The sequence below is a fragment of the Typha angustifolia genome, chromosome 13 (genome assembly GCF_048772165.1).
Source record: "Typha angustifolia cultivar Huaian chromosome 13, ASM4877216v1, whole genome shotgun sequence".
NCBI classification, from domain to species: domain Eukaryota; kingdom Viridiplantae; phylum Streptophyta; class Magnoliopsida; order Poales; family Typhaceae; genus Typha; species Typha angustifolia.
Genome location: NC_133251.1, coordinates 10,494,339 through 10,512,668, shown reverse-complemented (window position 1 = coordinate 10,512,668; position 18,330 = coordinate 10,494,339). Strand labels below are relative to the sequence as shown.

The following is an 18,330-nucleotide window of genomic DNA, read 5'->3' as shown; positions in this document are numbered from 1 at the left end:
CTATTTCTTACCAGCTAGACACTCCACATGAGGGCCGCAACCTAGATGAGAGTCCAATTCTTTAGATCTTTCTTTTGATTTAAATGTGTGTCAAAGAACTAGTTTTTTGCATGCTTAGGAGTACTGGTTATACGGGTAGCAAAAGCCACTTTGCCAATCAACTTCTTCACATAATGACAGCATACAAACAAGTGGTCCATAGACTCATCCTTTACACAAAACACAATCAGTGTTATCATCCCAATGTGTCTCTTGTAGTTTATTTTTTATTAAAATCCTGTTCTGCCACATCAGTCATAGAAAAGCTCAAACCTTTAAAGGTATTTTCAACTTCTAAATTTTTTAAAAATAGTGAGGAGATATAATACCTCCATTATTTAGAAATCTCCGAAGGGACTTGACAAACTAAATCCCATTGGTCGCAAGCCTCCAATTTATCTTGTCACTCCTATCAATTAGATTTAGACCACTGTTCTCCACTAGCAACTTCATCTCTTGCTCATCCTCTCTTTGTTGATCCATAAAATATTATCTGTACCCCACTTTCCAACTAGAATCAGTCCAAAATTTCCTACAACGTTACTTTATCATCCCATACAATTTCAAAGAGCCTAGGAGTACTACACTCTCCATACTAGATTCCAAAATTTTACTGTTTTACCATTTCACCCAACTAGCACCAATTTGGAAATGTCTGCTGATATGCAAGATTGATCTCCAAATAAGGGAGACTCTTGGAGAGCTAATTAGTTTAAAATCCTCAATTTTTATTTTTTATAATATCGTTGTTGTTATTGCATAACAACCTCTGCCCTTAATTGATTTTCAGAGTTAAGAAAAGGCCATCATCACTTTGCAAGCAGAGCTTTGCATAACAACCTCTGCCCACAAATGATTCTCAAAGTTAAGAATATGCCACCGCCATTTTGCAAGCAGAACTCTATTCATGTCCTGAAGATTCACTACTCCTAGACCTTCAAATTTTTTCCTCATACAAACTTTTTTGTACCATACCAAATGGAACTCTCTTCTAAACTCCTCTATTCCTTTTCACAGTTATTTGCATCCATTTCGGCATATTAAAGCAAAACAGATAATACAAGGGTATGAAACTCAATACAAAATTAATAAGAGTAATTTGCTCTATAAGGATAAAGTTTACCAATCTAGCCTGCAAGCCTCTTCTCAACCTTCTCAATAATTGGTATTCAATCATATTTATGCAACTTATCAATGACAGGGCAACCCCAAATACTTGTTACGAAGTTTTCCCTAGTTTAATAAGTTCGCAAGCTTTTTCTCTTTCTCATAATCTCTACCTATGTATATCAAAGAACTCCTATTGAAATTAATTTTCAAACCTGATATTGCCTCAAAACAATACATTCTAAAACTCCAATTTCATGCTCATCTACCTGTAGTAAGATTAGAGTATAATCTGCGTATTGCAAGTTAATAATTTCATATTGTTTTGCATCCTCCCCCAAACCTCACAGCACACCCGCATTCTTAGCTTGCTCAATCATCCAATGTACACCATCCGTTATTAATACAAAAAAAGTAAGGTGATAATGGATCGCCTTGTCGCAATCTCTTCCTACACTAAAAATATTTACCTAGCTCTCCATTGATCATTACAGTAGATCAACCAGTCATAACAATTTGTAATGATCTTGTAAGTCGTCTTACATAGGTTGATTTAGCATAATTTATTAGGAGCCGCGGAAGCTTATTTTTTTAGAATCAGGGCAGCTCTATTCAAACTCTCATCAATCATACTTTTCAATTGCATCAATGTTGTTGCAATGGGATGTGGCATGTGCAAGGAGTAAAGCACTGTTGTGTTCTCTAAGCCATTACACCCTCGAACATTGCAACTTGTAGAGTTCCTTCTTGAGCAGCAAATTAAATCTTTATAAGTGCTTCTAAGTAAAGTTTCGTTAGCCTTTAATCTTCAATATCTTAATTAACTTACAACTATATAATATCTTAATTCAATCTTGACAATCATGTTATGAAGACTATAAACATTTGGTTCTCACCCAAGAGCAAGTGTTGCCTGTGAGATTAGAAATGTTAGTTGGGAGGGGTTTACTTGAATCAAAGTCAACTTTCTAGGCATCATTGTAAATTAAAGAAGGGATATGAAGCCACTAACTTTCAAAATGAAAATTTTTCAAAGCTTTTTCCATTTAGTGGAGTGGTGTCTAGAAATGACGGCTTGTAGTCTCTTGATATGGCAAGAAAACCAAAGACTTTGGTAGTCGAGAAAAATTGCATTAAGTTGGTTGGTGAGATATCAATTAAGTCTTTCTTTGATAAGCTTGCAGATGACTCTCTAATTAGACCAAGTATAGACCAGAGAAGCTCAAATTCAAAAGTTATGCATGGTTTATGTAGGAGGCAAAATGCTTGGTTTTGGAATTAATAGAGGAAGTTGCATATACAATATAGAGGGAGGGAGCTAGGAAGAGGTGTCATGAGTAATTTTGTCCCAAAGGAGGGTGCAACTTGTTTGTCCGGGGTCTCCATAAATACCCCTAGAATTTAGTCGAGTTTCGAAGAAAGACCTCAAATCCGAACAAAATTAAAATTTTGGTTTGCTTCCAAGATCTTAATTTTCATATCATTCCTTCGAAGTAATCTAGAGGTCTCATGAGTGTCTAAAGATGAAACCACAATACTATATTTTAAATGGAGGGAAGAGATGATTCTTTCCTCTTTCGTCTTTGAGAGAAATGCAATGTTTGAACAAGAGCAATAGAGGAAGTTGTAAAGATTTCATAAAGGTTGGCACGGTGAATCGAGGCTCGTCATGCTTTTATCTATCAAAGGTTCTAAAAGAGAGCTATTGTGAGTTGGAAAAATGAAGATATGTAAGCTAATGGTGCTATCATAGATCTCTCGTTGGTTTTCTGTTGTACTGATTAGTCTTGTTGAGAATGTTTGAAGGAGTAGGGAAACTGGCTAGCTTGATCCCTTTGTCTGATAGTGCCTTTTAGCTCTGAGATAGAGGTAGCTAGATCTACTGGATCAAGTAATACTGATATTGATAGGGACATTTCCAATAGATTATTTTGACAGGTCCACTAATGGGATAACTTTAGAGTCTTCGTGATGGACACGACTTGTCCATCTTGCAGCTAGCTCTTTTGGTTGACATGTTAGGAGAGCGGAAGGTTGGTATTGTGTGGGGATGACATCTCTCTCATTGCCCGAGGACATATGATCGTTATTTCTTCTTTGGTCGTGCTGGCTTGTCTCATCGCTTTTGGTGATATACTCCGATATGAATGAAGCCCTACTAGGTTTAGTAAGAACTCCAAGAGCTGAGATAGTAGATGAGGAGGGTACTCTTGCTTAGCTTGCAATTTTAGCCGAATGTGGAGCTGTAGATGGTAGGAAATTCTTGTTTTTGATTGCTTTTATTGTTTCAAAGCATTCAATGGTCTAGGTGGATTGGTGATTTTCTCATTATTGCAAGAATGGTCACAATGGATTTCTAATTACACTTTTATTTAGGTTTATTAAATGAGCCAGTGTAATAACATCATGGCTCATAGCCTAGTTAATCTAGCCATTCAAGATCAAAGTTATTAGGAACAGATTGATCCACAACTAGTCAGAACTATACATTAGAAACTTCATTTAATACTTGAATGAATCAGGTCCAAACTTTTCATCACTAACAAAAAGAAAAGAAAAAAAAAATTGACTCTACCCTTAAATATTTTCTTCCGTAGATCAACCACCACAAAACTTGCTTATTGTCGATTAAAGTCTGGGTTGTTCTCTCTACTTGAGGATCTAGTTTAGTGGAATGCAGCAGTGCACACCTAAGCTCATTCTATCTATGGATCCTAAATAATTGAGGCATGTCACCTGATAGGCATGTGTTGATGTTAATTATTTTTAATATTAGCATGGGAGGAGATGAGGGAAAAAAAAAGACGTTCTGGCTATGGCGAGATCTGGTTAGGAGTGCTAAGGAGATTAGAGGTGCGATCCGGTGATCCATAGGGAACTGGGAGGATACCCACATCCGACTGGACTCTTGGATCAACGACCAACCTATTTGCCGAACACCATGTCCGATGAATGTCAACAACATGGATGAAGGTTCCAAAGTGAAGGACCTGCTCTCAGAGGAAGGGTGGAACGAGGAACAGCTAAGAGACTATTTTGGCGAGGACTTAGCGTTCAAAATCTGCTTTTTGATGCATGAGGGTAAAGAGCTTGAGGATCTTTGGGTCTGGGCCCTAGAGGAGGACAGCGAAGCAATGACTAGATCCATCTATAACTATTTGAGGAAGCCTAGTAGGGATAACTGGACTGGACGAGCTGCATTGTGGAAGCTAGATCTAGTGCTTAGGATCTTTCTCTTTATCTGGAGACTATATCTCACCTACACTTTGGGTGCAAATTCCCCAAGGAGGTGTGGGCGGAGGTAGATGATATCATGGGCATGGGAGAATCTTTGCTGGTCAAGTTAGATGAGCAATGGATTCTAACGGAATGTAATAAAGACGGGAAGAGAAACGAGCCAAGCAAAGCTGTGATAGCCTCGAGTATGTGGGAAATATGACAAGCTCGCAATGGAAGGGTGTTCCGTAGTAAAAGAATCTCGTCATGGAAGCTGCCAGGTTGGTTGTACAACTGCCGCTGGAATATGGCGATGAAGACGTTGGCATAATCAAGTTGGCAAGGCCAGGGTGGGAGGCTAAGTGGGAAGCACCCTTGGAAGGACGGCTTAAGGTCAATGCGGATGGAGCTTACGACAAAGGCGAATACCAAGGTGGAGGTGGTCTGGTCATTTGGTCGATACGGGTGACTTACTTGTGGTGGCGACGGAGCTAGTTGCTAAGGATTCAGTTAGCTAATGGCAGTGATGGCTAGGCTTCGGGAAGTTCAGAGAAGAGGCAACAGGCTAATTGTGGAGCTGGACGTGGAGGCCACTATAAAGATGCTGAATGGGCAGAGGACGGTGCCACGGAGGCTCCGGGGAGTGGTAGAGAAATGCCCGTAGATAACAAGTTGTTTAGTAGAGTGACGTGGGCTCGGGCTCTGGAAATTGACCCAAATAAATCTAGCGACTTGGGAAATTGACGAGGGCTCGAGCCCAAGCCCAGTACTTTTTAGTGGACCAACCAACTCATATTCCGGCTCATCGACACCAACATTGCTTCTAGGGTTTCTATTGAAACCCCTATTTAAAACCCCAAACCCTATTGCTCCATCTCCAGACTCTTAACTTCCGCTCCCTTCATCCGCTCCTTTCCTTCTCTTCAAATCATAAGACCTAAAAAGACCCCGATCTCGTTTTGTTAATCTCTCGATGACGATAATCGAAGCAGACGGGCGGTCTGAATCTGATGCCGTGTTGATTGTCTGCAATCTCCGTGCTTTCCTCCACTTCGAGGAAACGCATCTGAGAGAGATTTTTCTTGGGTATTATTATCATCTATGCTCTTTAATCTACCTTTCGATTGGTCTCAAACCAAATATCTTTTCGATCCTTGCTATGATGAAGATGGTGAAAATTTATGTCTGGACATCTGAGATCAATTTCTCTGTGATTAGCTACACATCTTCTGAGCTGGTATTAGAACTAAATATTTTAATATATTGTGCTATTTTTATTCTCTATTTTAGATTAAATGGTTCGCATCAGTTACCCTCTTCTTGGATCTTATCTTTTTCTAAAGCCAAGGAGATATAACGGGTGCGTAGAATGAAATGGTTGGCCTACCAACGCATTGCATTTTGGTATGCTTTAGCGCCAAATGGTCTGACCGTTATTTAATTTGTTGTTAATGGTAGATTAAATTTTATATGTTTGCAACATTAGAGTGGCAAGTGATGCTGATATCTTATCCTACACACTGAATTTTATGTGTCGACCAAATACTCCGCTTATTATCTGATGCCACTCCTTGTTCATAACAGATCATCATTAAGGTTTTCAGGAATTTTTCATCTTGTTTTTAGGCTAATTGTCTGCTTTTCTAACTAGCCCAGATGCCCATGTAGCGTTATTATGTGTGTATTTGCTAGTGTGATGGCATGTGATGAAGAATTCTTATGCTACACTGAACATTACGTGTGGACAATACTCCGCTTATTATCTGATGCCATTCCTACTCGCAAATAGGCATTTCATTTCCCCTTGACTAAATAACCAATCGGAATGAGGTTTTGATTAAATATTGGTAGGGAGAAAATTGAGGAACTACTTTCGTTTTTGTACTGTTGTTAAGTAATGTGGATTCATCCGTTAACAAATGAACAGAGGGAAGAATCGTTGCAGCCTTAGTCTCTTAAAATAAGAAAAGGTACGAAGTAAGCAAATGAATTAAGAGTTTTCCATGGCCCAGCCAGGAGATGATTTAAGCATTTAAAGAGGAGCTAATCGATCTATTTTCTAAATTAACCCAAAGAGTAACATGAGAAGCCTTTTCGAAGGATACGATAATAAGTTTAGCGATCAAAATGTATGTTGAATTTGATAATTATGTCGTACAATGATGGCTCTAATATGTCGAAACTAAGTTTTGGTAGTGTTAATATTAATTTATAATATTTAATTAAATTGGTATAATATGTTTTTTATTATAAAAGTTCGTACATAAACAACTCATTAAGTTTTAGAGGGACAAACAACGAAATCATGGTATCAAGCACATAATAAATATACAAGTCAAGCGAAATAGTCAACAGAGTATCAAGCATAATAGTATTACACATCGGAAACAAGCTCTCCTAGAGAGAGATCTTAATTTAGGTAGGGTTTGGTTGAGTTTTTAATAATAAATTAAGTGTACTTCTAATTTATGCATCAAAATTTTTTTCATGTATATTTTGAACAAATTTTATATAAGGCAAGTCATACGAAGAGTAATTCATAAAATTTATCATAGTAGAAAGGTGTGATATATCAAAGCATGACTTTTATTAGTAGAAAATAACTAAATACCCTCTTTGGTACTAACCCTCCACTTTCCACTATCTATCAAAAGTGACGATCAATAACAATCCTCTTTGTGTAGCAAATTGTAGCAAAGAATTAAAGGGGAGATGAGCTATTATAGCAACCCTCTCCAAGCAACCTAGCAAATTGCTTGAATTAGTTGAATCTCTCGATAAAACTTGAGGTCGAGGGAGTCCACGAGAGGCAGAACATAACAGACTTATCTTAAGTCCATGGTGATCCTAATGTGCTCTACTCACTACTTTGAAGGCAACCACTTCGGAAAGCATGAGAGTGATCCACGAGATTAGGCATATTTGGATACACCTTCCTTTTGGACTTGCACCTAGGAGTGAAAAACGGATCGGATGATGCTCAACCCATATTTGGGTCTATGATCCATAGAATATCGGGCATATCATAAATTTTTGATATGAAAATTAGACTAAAACCATATCCTGACTTAACGGATATGGATAATAGAGGATCAAATCTTAAATTGATGTTGATTGAATTTTAAACGAATTATGATATTTTTTTTATATATCAAATACATGTAAAATTAGAGAAATTAATCTCCACAAATAACATATGACACATCATTAGTAAGAATATCATTCACTATTTAAATGAGCAAACTAAAAATTATAAATCATTCAAAAAATATGTAGGTAAACGGATATCTAATATCCATATCCAAATCCGAAAATTATATACAATTCATATCCGAATTTATATCCGGGTATTTTTCAAAAATTCTATTCATATTTGAATCGGATGGAAATTTTTTATCTGAATCAGGTTGGATAGCGGATTGGGTTGAAATTAACCGAACCTGTTTTCACCCCTACTTGCACCTATAGGACCTTCAAGGAGCAGACCTTAATTGGCATTTAGAGGCTCGAAAGGCTTGGCAAGGTTTGCTTCGACATTGGGAAGTTCCCATGGACTTCTAAAATGGCAACAAAAAGCTACAATTGGAAGAGCACTGACCAAATTTGGGTGTAGTCTTACATCTATTAAATGGTTTGCCCAAACCTAGGTGTAGTAGCTGCTTCATTTAGACGATCAAAACTTCGACAAAATGATGCATCAATATTTTTACCCGTTACCGTCCACTAGCCCATTAGATATTGGGCTTGGGTTGAATATAATGGGTTAAATATAGAAAATATTATATATTAGTAAGCCAAGATTAGTAGGCTTATATGAAGATATTTTAGTTATCTTTCATGGGAACATATTTATATATTATTATATAGTTTACTAAATATCCAATATGGGACTAACAAAATTATAGGAATATGCGTGCATTATGGGTCGAGTCATAAATAAGAGTAGTAGATCAGACTTTCGGGCTAGGCTGGGTGGGCAAAGGCTTAGCTCATGCCTGCCCACTATCATCTCGAGTTTGGGGTTGGGCCTAAATTAGGCTTGGGCCAAGCTTAGCCTAATTAAAACCGGGCAGGTCGAGTTTTGGCGGCCTAATGATCATGTCTAGGTCTAGCTTTCTTATTACAAGAATGCAACAAGTTGTTTGGGAAGCCAAAGGGTTTGATGCTGACTAGATCTCATGATCACCTTATTATGATTAGGGGTATAAATGAGCCGAGCTTGATCGAGCCTGGCTATAATCAAGCTTGGATTGGAATTAATTTCGAGCTAGGCTCTCTGATTAAGCTTGAATTGAAATAATTTCAATTATTATTTTGAGCTTGAGCCGAGCTCGACTTAAACAAGTTGCTCAAGTATTAATTCAAACCTTATCAATTCAAGATATTTTTGAGCTTGAGCAAGCTTGAATTGATTTAGGGTTGAATAAAGCTTGAAATAAAATTTATTTTAACTATAAAGATATAAATATTACCAATATATAAATTACAAGCAAAAAAAATAATTGTGTTAGAAAACTATAAGCAGCAAAGATAATTATGTCAAAAAACTACAATCAACCAAAATATAAATTACAAAGCAACCAAAATATATATTATAAGCAACATTTCAATTGTGTAAGAAAGTTAAATTAAACAAAATTATTTTTGCTAAGTTATCTCAACATAGTTCTCAAATTGAACAAATCTAACATCCTTTAATATCATTAGAAGCGGCAAATACATCTTCACTTCCAAGTTCCAACTTCTCTAACAACAAATCATCATTATGAATCTCTTTTATCTTGATCAATCAATCAAGATAAATGTATCACATTAATACAAACAAAGTATAAAGGTAAAACTAATGTATGAATCAAGATAAATGTATCATACCAATTCATCTTGCATTTTCAGGAATCCAAGCTCAACACATGAAGCCACCTATTATAATGGTAAGAAAAATTTAGTAAGACAATATTGATACTATAATATATAAGAATCAATAATCAATTTAATAAGAAAATAATACATACCATACAAATGTAGATTATCAATCTAAAGACTCTAAAAGTTTCACAAAAATATTTCTCCATGGTATAGGAGTTACTCTGCAATTTTAACATATAAAACAAGTATTAAATTAAAAGAAAGTATCAAATTTTAACTAGTAAAGAACAAAATGATAGAAACACATACATTAGTGCAATTGATTTACATATTTGTGAGCTCCTGAATCCAACTTCCTCTACACACCGGTGCCTCTACTACATCAAGATTCAGAGAACTATGAAAATCATTAAGAACCCTTCCTCTTGCACTAAAAATAGACTCAAACGAGACAATAATAACTGGAATAAAAAGGATATCACGTGCCATCTTTGAAACAGTTGAAACTTTAGAACATTTAATTTCCACCACTCTAAAGCATCAAATTTAGTTGTCGTATCATCATAATCAAGCATCAAAATTTGCTCTAAATAAATTTCCAACTTGAACTTGATAGGTTAGGTTGAATGTGATGATCCTAAAAACATTTGAAACTCTGCTCTGCCTTTCTTTTTATTTTTATTCCAGATGATACAACACTACCACTACCACTTCCACTTGATTCCCTCTAATTTGTTGAACAAATAAAAGTATCTTCACCAATTCTACATGATTTTTCAAGCACATAAGTATTATAAATATCATATAATACTTTTTTAACCTTCTAAATATTTTCTTCGGCCTCAAAAGTAGAATATATCTTAGGAAAATAATACTCTACAAGCTATAAGTTTGAGAAAGGTCTTAAATTATTGCCATTAACATGTTGCAATCTATCCAATATCTATCAATTTTTTTTTTCATTTCCATGGTCATATTCTTCAAAAAGGGAACCTTACTTTCATATGCAATGTTAAGTGACTCTTTTATTTTTCACACTTCAGACAAAAGAAGATTAGCTATAGAATATAAATTTCTAGAAAATATGTTAGTGACATCATAAAATGTTTGAAGAAATTCACACTCCATTTTAACATTTTCCCAATTCTCTTAAGAAGGAAGCCATTTATAGTGTGCATTCCTAGTTGCATATTGTTAAAAAAAATATTTTTATAAACTAATGCATGTTCTAGCATAATGTAGGTCGAATTCCATCGAATAGCAACATTAAAAGCCAACCCTTTGGAAGTAGAAATAGATAATTGTTTTGCAATTTTTCTAAATCTGTGAAGACGTGAAGGAGATTTTTTTCCAAATAAGTGACACTGCATCTAATGTTTTCAATAACATCTTTAATATCATGTATCCCATCCTGAATAATCAAATTCAAGATATGTGCACAACACCTAATATGAAAAATGTGTCCCCTAAAGAATAATTTTCTTTTAGCTTGAAAGTTCTCCATTATAGCTTTAGTAGCAACATCATTAGAGGAGGCATTATCCAAAGTGATACTTACTATCCTGTCTTCTATACCCCAACTAATCAGGCATTCAATTATAGCATTTGCAACAACAACACTAGTGTGCAAAGGCTCTAATTGGCAAAAATTAATCACACATTTATGTAGTTTCCAATCAGAATCAATAAAGTAAGCAAGCAAAGACATATAGCTGACATTTTGTATTGATGTCCATAAATCTAACACAAATTGAGTTTGCTAATACCTTTAAAATATATTTATAATTTTTGCTTTTCAGTCCCAAATACTTTAATGACATCATTTCTAATTGTATTTCTAAACACCTTCTCATAACGTGGATTTAGAGATTTTAATAAAATATTAAACCAATTATGTTCCACCATATTGAATGGATACTCATGTATGAGTACCATAATCATTTTGGCTATGATCTTCCTTACTAAAGTTTGATTATAGCTAGATACAAGCAACTTCAGATATTGTTCTTCCGCATTAGAAACCACACTATTGGTAGAAACAAAAAGGGATGAAAGAACCCTTTGTTTCTTACCCAACAATCCAGTGCATTCTTTTGTGTGCCTCCTCAAATGTGTAGTGGTACCTTATTTAGGCATGAATACTTTGACGGGCAAGTCAAACACTGAAGTGTTTTTACTTCTACTCCTTTTCTCATTATCTTTATCCTTTTAAAAAACTGTCATACTTCAGAAGTCCTTCTACCCCTTTTCTATGTAATATTAATATTTTCCTCTTCATCTTGTATTTTAACACTAATTATAGTATCATCTGCTTTTGATTGTTGAGATTGCAGTTGAAAAGACAATAATTCATGCGATATTCTACATATATTTAGAACAAGTATAGATTACTACACAAAAGTAAGTAAGTATTTAGATATCACTAAAAATTGATAGCATTTAGAGTCTTAGAGATCACTAAAAATTAATAATATTTAAAAGAGATCATAACAATGTGAAAAAGAGTTGCTAACAATTAACACAAAATGACTAAACAAAAAGTGGTTGCTAACACGATACCAAATGAAAAATAGACATTTTGTGTTGAAATAACCTACGCAACTAGCTAGGTCCAATCTTCAGAGAATACACATTCCAAAGTGATAAAAATGAAAAAGAAGAAAAAGAAATCAAATCTCTGCATTCTAGATACAGTTAACATCAAATGCAACAAAGAATTATATTAAGCTACCTCTTGCCCTAGTTCAGTATCTACATGATTTATCAATTGCAGTCTCTTTTATGCTTTCTAAAAGGTCAATCGCATCATGCAGATACATCAATAAGAATATATGAATAAATTCAAAGACAAGTAGTTATAATTAATTTGTTTATAAGAATATCTAGGTCTCAGGAGGATTCTCATTTATTTGTGAGTCTCAACCAAAAAATTCACTCAGCATAAAGGCATATTTGGAAGTGACTGTCATGAAGAATCTGTAAGATTTTAAAGACAAAATGTATGCCATCTGCACAGATTTATAATCAATCTCATTACCTCTAAGTTGCAAAAAGTTGAAACGTTTGATAGTATTATAAGAGTTCTAATGAAATGATCTACCATAATAAGAATAAAAAAACTTGATAGTGTGAAAAAAAAAGGAAAAACAGATGGATCTAAGAGAGGACCAAGTGCCAAGATGGATCTAAGAGAGGAACAAGTGCTATGAAGGTCCTACAGGGATCTACTCTAGTTATCTTTACCCTAAAGTAAATCCAAAGTAACCAAATCCACCGTGAAACAAGGGTTAAATGATCGCAACGATCTTAGATAACCAAAAATCCCCTTTTTTGTGATGCCTACTTACAACAATATATGTCACTTTAAACAAATATTAAAAAGGCATCTAGTTCTAATGGAAATAGATCCTGCCTTTTCTTCTCAACCAAGGGGCCCATTACCCACTTCCTTGATACCAAATCCCATGTCCACCGAAATTAAAAGGGGGAAATTAATAATCATAAAAAAACCCACAAAAATTAAGCACCCATACCACAAAGTGGGAGAGAATAACGATAGTCCAAGCCATTCCAAGCGTACAACCAAAGATGGAGAGCACAATGAGCCAAGAGAAGAAGAGGATTAGTAAGATCCACTATAAATACATACATAGTCGAGGAAGACTATAGGTGCAAGGTGGAGCGACGTGTCGAGGTGGAGCGGCATGCAGCATGCCAGCGTGGAGGAAAGAGTCGATGAGAGTGTGTGAAGATGCCGGCATGCAAAGGTGCAGTCATGTGAAGGTGCCAATGTGCGGAGTTAGTGCAATTGGCGTCGACGTCGGGCATCTACTGGGCTAGTAGTGGGAGTAAGAATGGGTTTTGCAGTTTTGCCTTTAGATCATTTAATCTAACCTAGGGAGTATGGAGAAAGAAGCTAAGCCATTAGATCTTTTGATCTAATGGTTCTATATATACATATATTAAGCCTTATCGAGCCTGCTCGGGATCACGCTTAGCTCAAATTTAATTTTGAGCCTAATTTCAAGATCAAGCTCAGCTTAGCCTATTTTCGAGCTGAGCTTGATCGAGCCTTATCGAGCGAAGCTCAAGTTGGCTCGATTATTTTGACAACCCTAATTGTGATTGTGTCTAGTATATGACTGGCAAATGTGCGGCCATACTTCTATCCACACATCCAAAAGGAAGAAATCACTAAATTGGTTGTTGAACTGACGGTTAGTGGTATTATTCATTCGAGCTAAAGTGTGTATTCCTTGCTTGTTTTGCTAGTACGAAAGAAGGACAAGACTTGGTCGTTTTGTATATACTAATGCGCACTGAACGCTATTACTATTAAATATTTCTATTTAATTGTAGTAATTATTGAATTGCTCGATAAGTTTTTAGGGCTAGTCTACTTCTTCAACTTAGATTTGAGAGCTGAGTACTATTAAAACTTAGTTTTTGATGATGTTGTTCATCCTCACCAATGCATCGACAGCCTTCTAAGGACTCATGGACAATATTTTTAACCTCTATTGTAGTGATATATACTTATATTTTTTATGATATTTCGTGTATAGCACAACCTACACTGTGAAGATGTCTGAGTGCGTTAATGGTCAATGGACAGTAGATTACTTTAGACATATTATCCTATTTATAGGGGTTCAGGCTGATGTTGAGAAAATCATGAGTATGATGAGATGACCGCTATCAACGAACCTGAGGAAGCTATGTTGCTTTTTGGTCTTACAAGCTACAATCATTGGTTCATGGGTTATTTACACCGAAAACCCATTTAGTTTTCGGTTTGACAGCTTAAGATCATTTTTTGCTTTTTTTGCACTTGAGGATTTTTTCTTACTTTTCTTTCAACTTTGCCCTTTTAGTCATTTAATGCCTCATTAAATATTGATGGAACACTATAAGAGAGAGAAAGAGAGAAATGACTCGTACTCATTTTCTTCATCATCTTCTTCTTTTACTGCTTTATTTTTTTTATCTCTTAATCATTTTTTATACAAGTCTCTAATCGCTCTCTAATCTCTAATCTTCTTCTTATACAAGTCTCTAATCGCTCTTTCTACTTCACCACTGAAGTTGTTAAAAGATAATGAAATACGTATGGAAAAATAATGAAAGTTATTAAAAGACAACAAAATATAAATTCTCACCACTATCTCTAATTAATCTATTACTTTATTAATTAAAAAGTGATTATAGAGACTTATATAGAAAAAATAAAGAACGATTAATAGAGACTTGTATAGAAAGCGTATAGAAAAAACAACAAAAATTGTTATTATATTTGCGAAAGTTATTATTATATTTATGAAAGTTATTAATATATTTCTTATTCTTATTTTCTGTTGTTGCTCCTTCTTAATCTATTGCACTACTAAAGTTGTTAAAATATAACGAAACATGTATAAAAAAAATTAAAGTTGTTAAAAGATAATGAAATATAAATTCTCATTACTATCTCTAATTAATATCTTATTTTATTAATTAAAGAGCGATTACAAAGACTTGTATAGAAAAAAAAAGAATGATTAAATAGAGACTTATGTAAAAAAATGAAAATTGTTATTATATTTGTGAAAGTTATTATTATATTTGTAAAAATTGTTATTATATTTGCGAAAGTTATTATTATATTTACGAAAGTTGTCAATATATTTTTTCTTCTTATTATTTTTTATTGTTGCTTCTTTTTTTTTAATCTACTTCACCACTGAAGTTGTTAAAAGACACAAAATGTGTATAAAAGAAAAAAAAATGAAAGTTATTAAAAGACAATGAAATGTAAATTTTTACCACTATCTCTGATTAATCTCTTACTTTATTAATTAAAGAGTAATTATAGAGACTTGTATAAAAAAAGAATAATTAAGGCATAGAAGAAAAAGAAGAAAAAGAAGAAAAAGAAGAAGAAGAAGAAGAAACAGTAGAAGCAATAGCAGAAAAAAAAAGTAGTAGAAGAAGAAAACTATATATTAACAACTTCCGTAAATTTAATAACAACTTTCATTAATTTTTAACAACTTTTGTTGTTTTTTTTTATATTATAGAATTTACATATTTCACCATTATAATTTACATAGAAATAAATAATAATTATACAAAGTCATGCTTTTAGTTATTTAATTAATCATAATTATCTTATCACTATCTTCAATTAATCCCTTACTTTATTAATTAAAGAGTGATTAAATAAAATTGTACCGAAAAGAAGAAAGAATTATTAAGGGATAGAAGAATTAGAAGAAGAATAAACAATAACAGAAAAAAAGAAAGTAGAAGAAAAGAAGAAAACATATTAATAACTTTCGTAAATATAATAACAACTTTCATTGATTTTTAATAAATTTTATTGTTTTTTCTATATATTGCAGAATATACATACTTTACAATAATAATTTATATAAAAATAAATAATAATCATGTAAAGTCATACTTTTGGTTATTTAACTAATCATAATTGTGTCATAACTATCTCTAATTAATTCTAATCATAATTGTGTCATAACTATCTCTAATTAATTCTAATCATAATTGTGTCATAACTATCTCTAATTAATTTCTTACTTTATTAATTAAAGAGCAAATAGATAAACTTGTAAAGAAGAAGAAGAAAAATATATTAACAACTTTCGTAAATATAATAACAACTTTCGTTGTTTTTTTTATACACTTTCATAAAGTTGTAGAACTTTCTTAAAAAACTGTGAATTATTGTCAGAATTTTATACTTAAATTCATAGTTTAAGTACGAAATTCGTTGTTTAAGTATGAAATTCTAACAATAATTTACAGTTTTTTAAGAAAGTTCTACAACTTTGTGAAAGTGTATAAACGAAAGTTATTATTATATTTACGAAAGTTATTAATATGTTTTCTTCTTTTTATTTTGTGTTGTTTCTTCTTTCTATACAAATTTATCTATTCTCTCTTTAATTAATAAAATAAGAGATTAATCAGAGATAGTTGTGAGATAATTATGATTAATTAAATAACCAAAAGTATGATTCTACATGATTATTATTTATTTTTATGTAAATTGTAATTGTAAAGTATATAAATTTTGTAATGTATAGAAAAAATAACAAAATTTGTTAAAAATAAATAAAAATTGTTATTATATTTGTGAAAGTTATTAATATGTTTTCTTATTTTGTTCTACTTCTTTTTTGTCTGTTATTGTTTCTTCTTCTTCTATCCCTTAATAATTCTTTCTTTCTTTCTATACAATTTTATTTAATCACTCTTTAATTAATAAAGTAAGGAATTAATCGAAAATAGTGGTAAGATAATTATGATTAGTTAAATAACCAAAAGCATGACTCTATATGATTATTATTTATTTCTACGTAAATTATAATGGTGAAATATGTAAATTCTGTAATGTATAGAAAAAACAATGAAAGTTGTTATTATATTTATAAAAATTGTTAATATATAGTTTTCTTCTTCTACTACTTTTTTTTTCTTCTTCTTCTTCTTCTTCTTTTATAAATTGCATTAATTAGAGGGTGAGGCGTCCCAAAAAAAGGTTACATATTGGTGCCCTGCACGTGTAGGGTGCCAATGGCATCAGAACGCAAAATAGAGGATAAATTAGGCATCCCTGAGCCTTCCTAAGTAAAATCAGAACAAGTTTTTCTAGCATGGTTTGCCGGCCAATTGGCGGCAACATTTGCTTCTCTAAGTACATGGGTCGATTTTATGTTGTTGAAGGTACTGAAGAGATGACAGATGTCAATGAACACATTCTTCATGTTTTTGTCCCCCTTGTTGATTTTAAGGGCGTATATAAGTTGGAGTGAATCAGACTCCATCAAGAGTCTCTGAATAGCCAAGCCCTTAGCTTGTTCAAGTGTCTCGCGAAGTGCCCACGCTTCAACAAACAAGGTCGTAGTGCATCGAACAGTGACACCACCTGCTAGCAAGATATCATAGCCAGCGTCCCTAAAAAGTCAACCTCCTCCACCCTGACTAGAAGAATGGGCAAAAGATTCGTCATAGTTAAGTTTGATCCAGTTATGTTAGAGCGGAGATCACCCGATCAAGGATGGAGGAGTGGGCTTTTTGGGGATAGTTGCCATGGAAGGCTTGAAATAGTCCATAGTCAAAGAGACAATGTTGTGCCAGCAAACATAAGTGGATGTATTTAGTGAATTGAAGCGAGCAAGGTTACGGTTTTTCCAACGTTGCCAAAAGAAGTTGGCAATAATCGATAGAATAAAAATCTTTTGTTGAGTAGGGAGGCTATCGCCCTCCTTAAGCCAGTCGCCACCCAACCAATTGCCATTAAAGGTGAAGCAGATACCAAAGGTAGTCATGTTGAGATCCCAAATTTGCTTAAAATTGCACTATAAGAAAGTGTGGACAGCCGTCTCAATATCCTTAGCACAGATGTTACAAAGAGGCAAATAGGCATTCCATAGCTAATGAGCCTGGCCTTGGAAGGCAGACGGTTCCAAGTGAGCTTCTAGAGGAAGGTACAAATACGAGGCACAATTGGCAATTTCCAGATAGCGGTCCAATTAGGTTTATCCTCGGTGATCGAGGTGGGTCGATGTATAAGAAGGGAATAGGCATTTTTGATAGTGGCCTGACCCCGATGGTCATCAGCCCAAACCCAAGAGTCTTGGATAAGGTAACGAGGTAGGTGAATTTGTTGAATCCTATCGGAAAGGATAGGGCCAAACTAGTGACAGGTTCTATCGATATAGTAGGTGCCTTTTTGAATTAATCTAGCCACTTTCTTGTTTCCAAAACTTACAACCATATTTAAATAAGTGGGCTTCATAGCCAATGGCATAGTGAAGAGCCAAGGGTCATGCATAATGGAAGTCGAGATTCCATTGCTAATGTTCTTACGAAAACCCTCTTTTAGAACAGTACTAGCAGTAAGGATATGCTTATACATATTTGAAGAGCCTCTAGACCGACTTTTCCTACCCCAAAGCTTTAGGGGACCATACTTGTTTTTCATCAACTGGACCCACAAGAGATTGCGGTCATTAAGCATATTAGAGATTTTAAGGTTCATGAAGGCTACTTGAGCCAATCTAAGGTTTCTTATGTTAATGCCACCTTGGTCTTTAGGCAATT

The 18,330-nt window shown here is 34.0% G+C and overlaps 1 long non-coding RNA gene and 2 other non-coding genes across 4 annotated transcripts in view; 2 read left to right on the top strand and 1 right to left on the bottom strand.

Annotated features, from left to right (window-relative positions):
• Positions 1-5,848: 5,848 nt before the first annotated feature.
• On the top strand, positions 5,849-5,931 carry LOC140775218 (small nucleolar RNA R16). The gene has a single exon (XR_012106706.1). It is a non-coding gene; the product is annotated as a small nucleolar RNA R16 (small nucleolar RNA).
• Positions 5,932-6,057: 126 nt separating this feature from the next.
• LOC140775219 (small nucleolar RNA R16) lies at positions 6,058-6,136 on the top strand. The gene has a single exon (XR_012106707.1). It is a non-coding gene; the product is annotated as a small nucleolar RNA R16 (small nucleolar RNA).
• A 2,809-nt stretch (positions 6,137-8,945) lies between these two features.
• LOC140774674 (uncharacterized) overlaps positions 8,946-18,330 on the bottom strand; it is a 32,502-nt gene continuing 23,117 nt past the window's right edge. The window contains exons 2-4 of one of the 2 annotated variants that reach the window (XR_012106632.1): positions 9,538-9,602; positions 9,375-9,449; positions 8,946-9,282 (exon numbers count right to left, since the gene is read on the bottom strand). This is a non-coding gene — a long non-coding RNA (uncharacterized lncRNA). Of the gene's footprint in view, positions 9,283-9,374; positions 9,450-9,537; positions 9,606-18,330 lie in introns of both variants that reach the window. The other variant, XR_012106631.1, reaches the window with a different exon arrangement.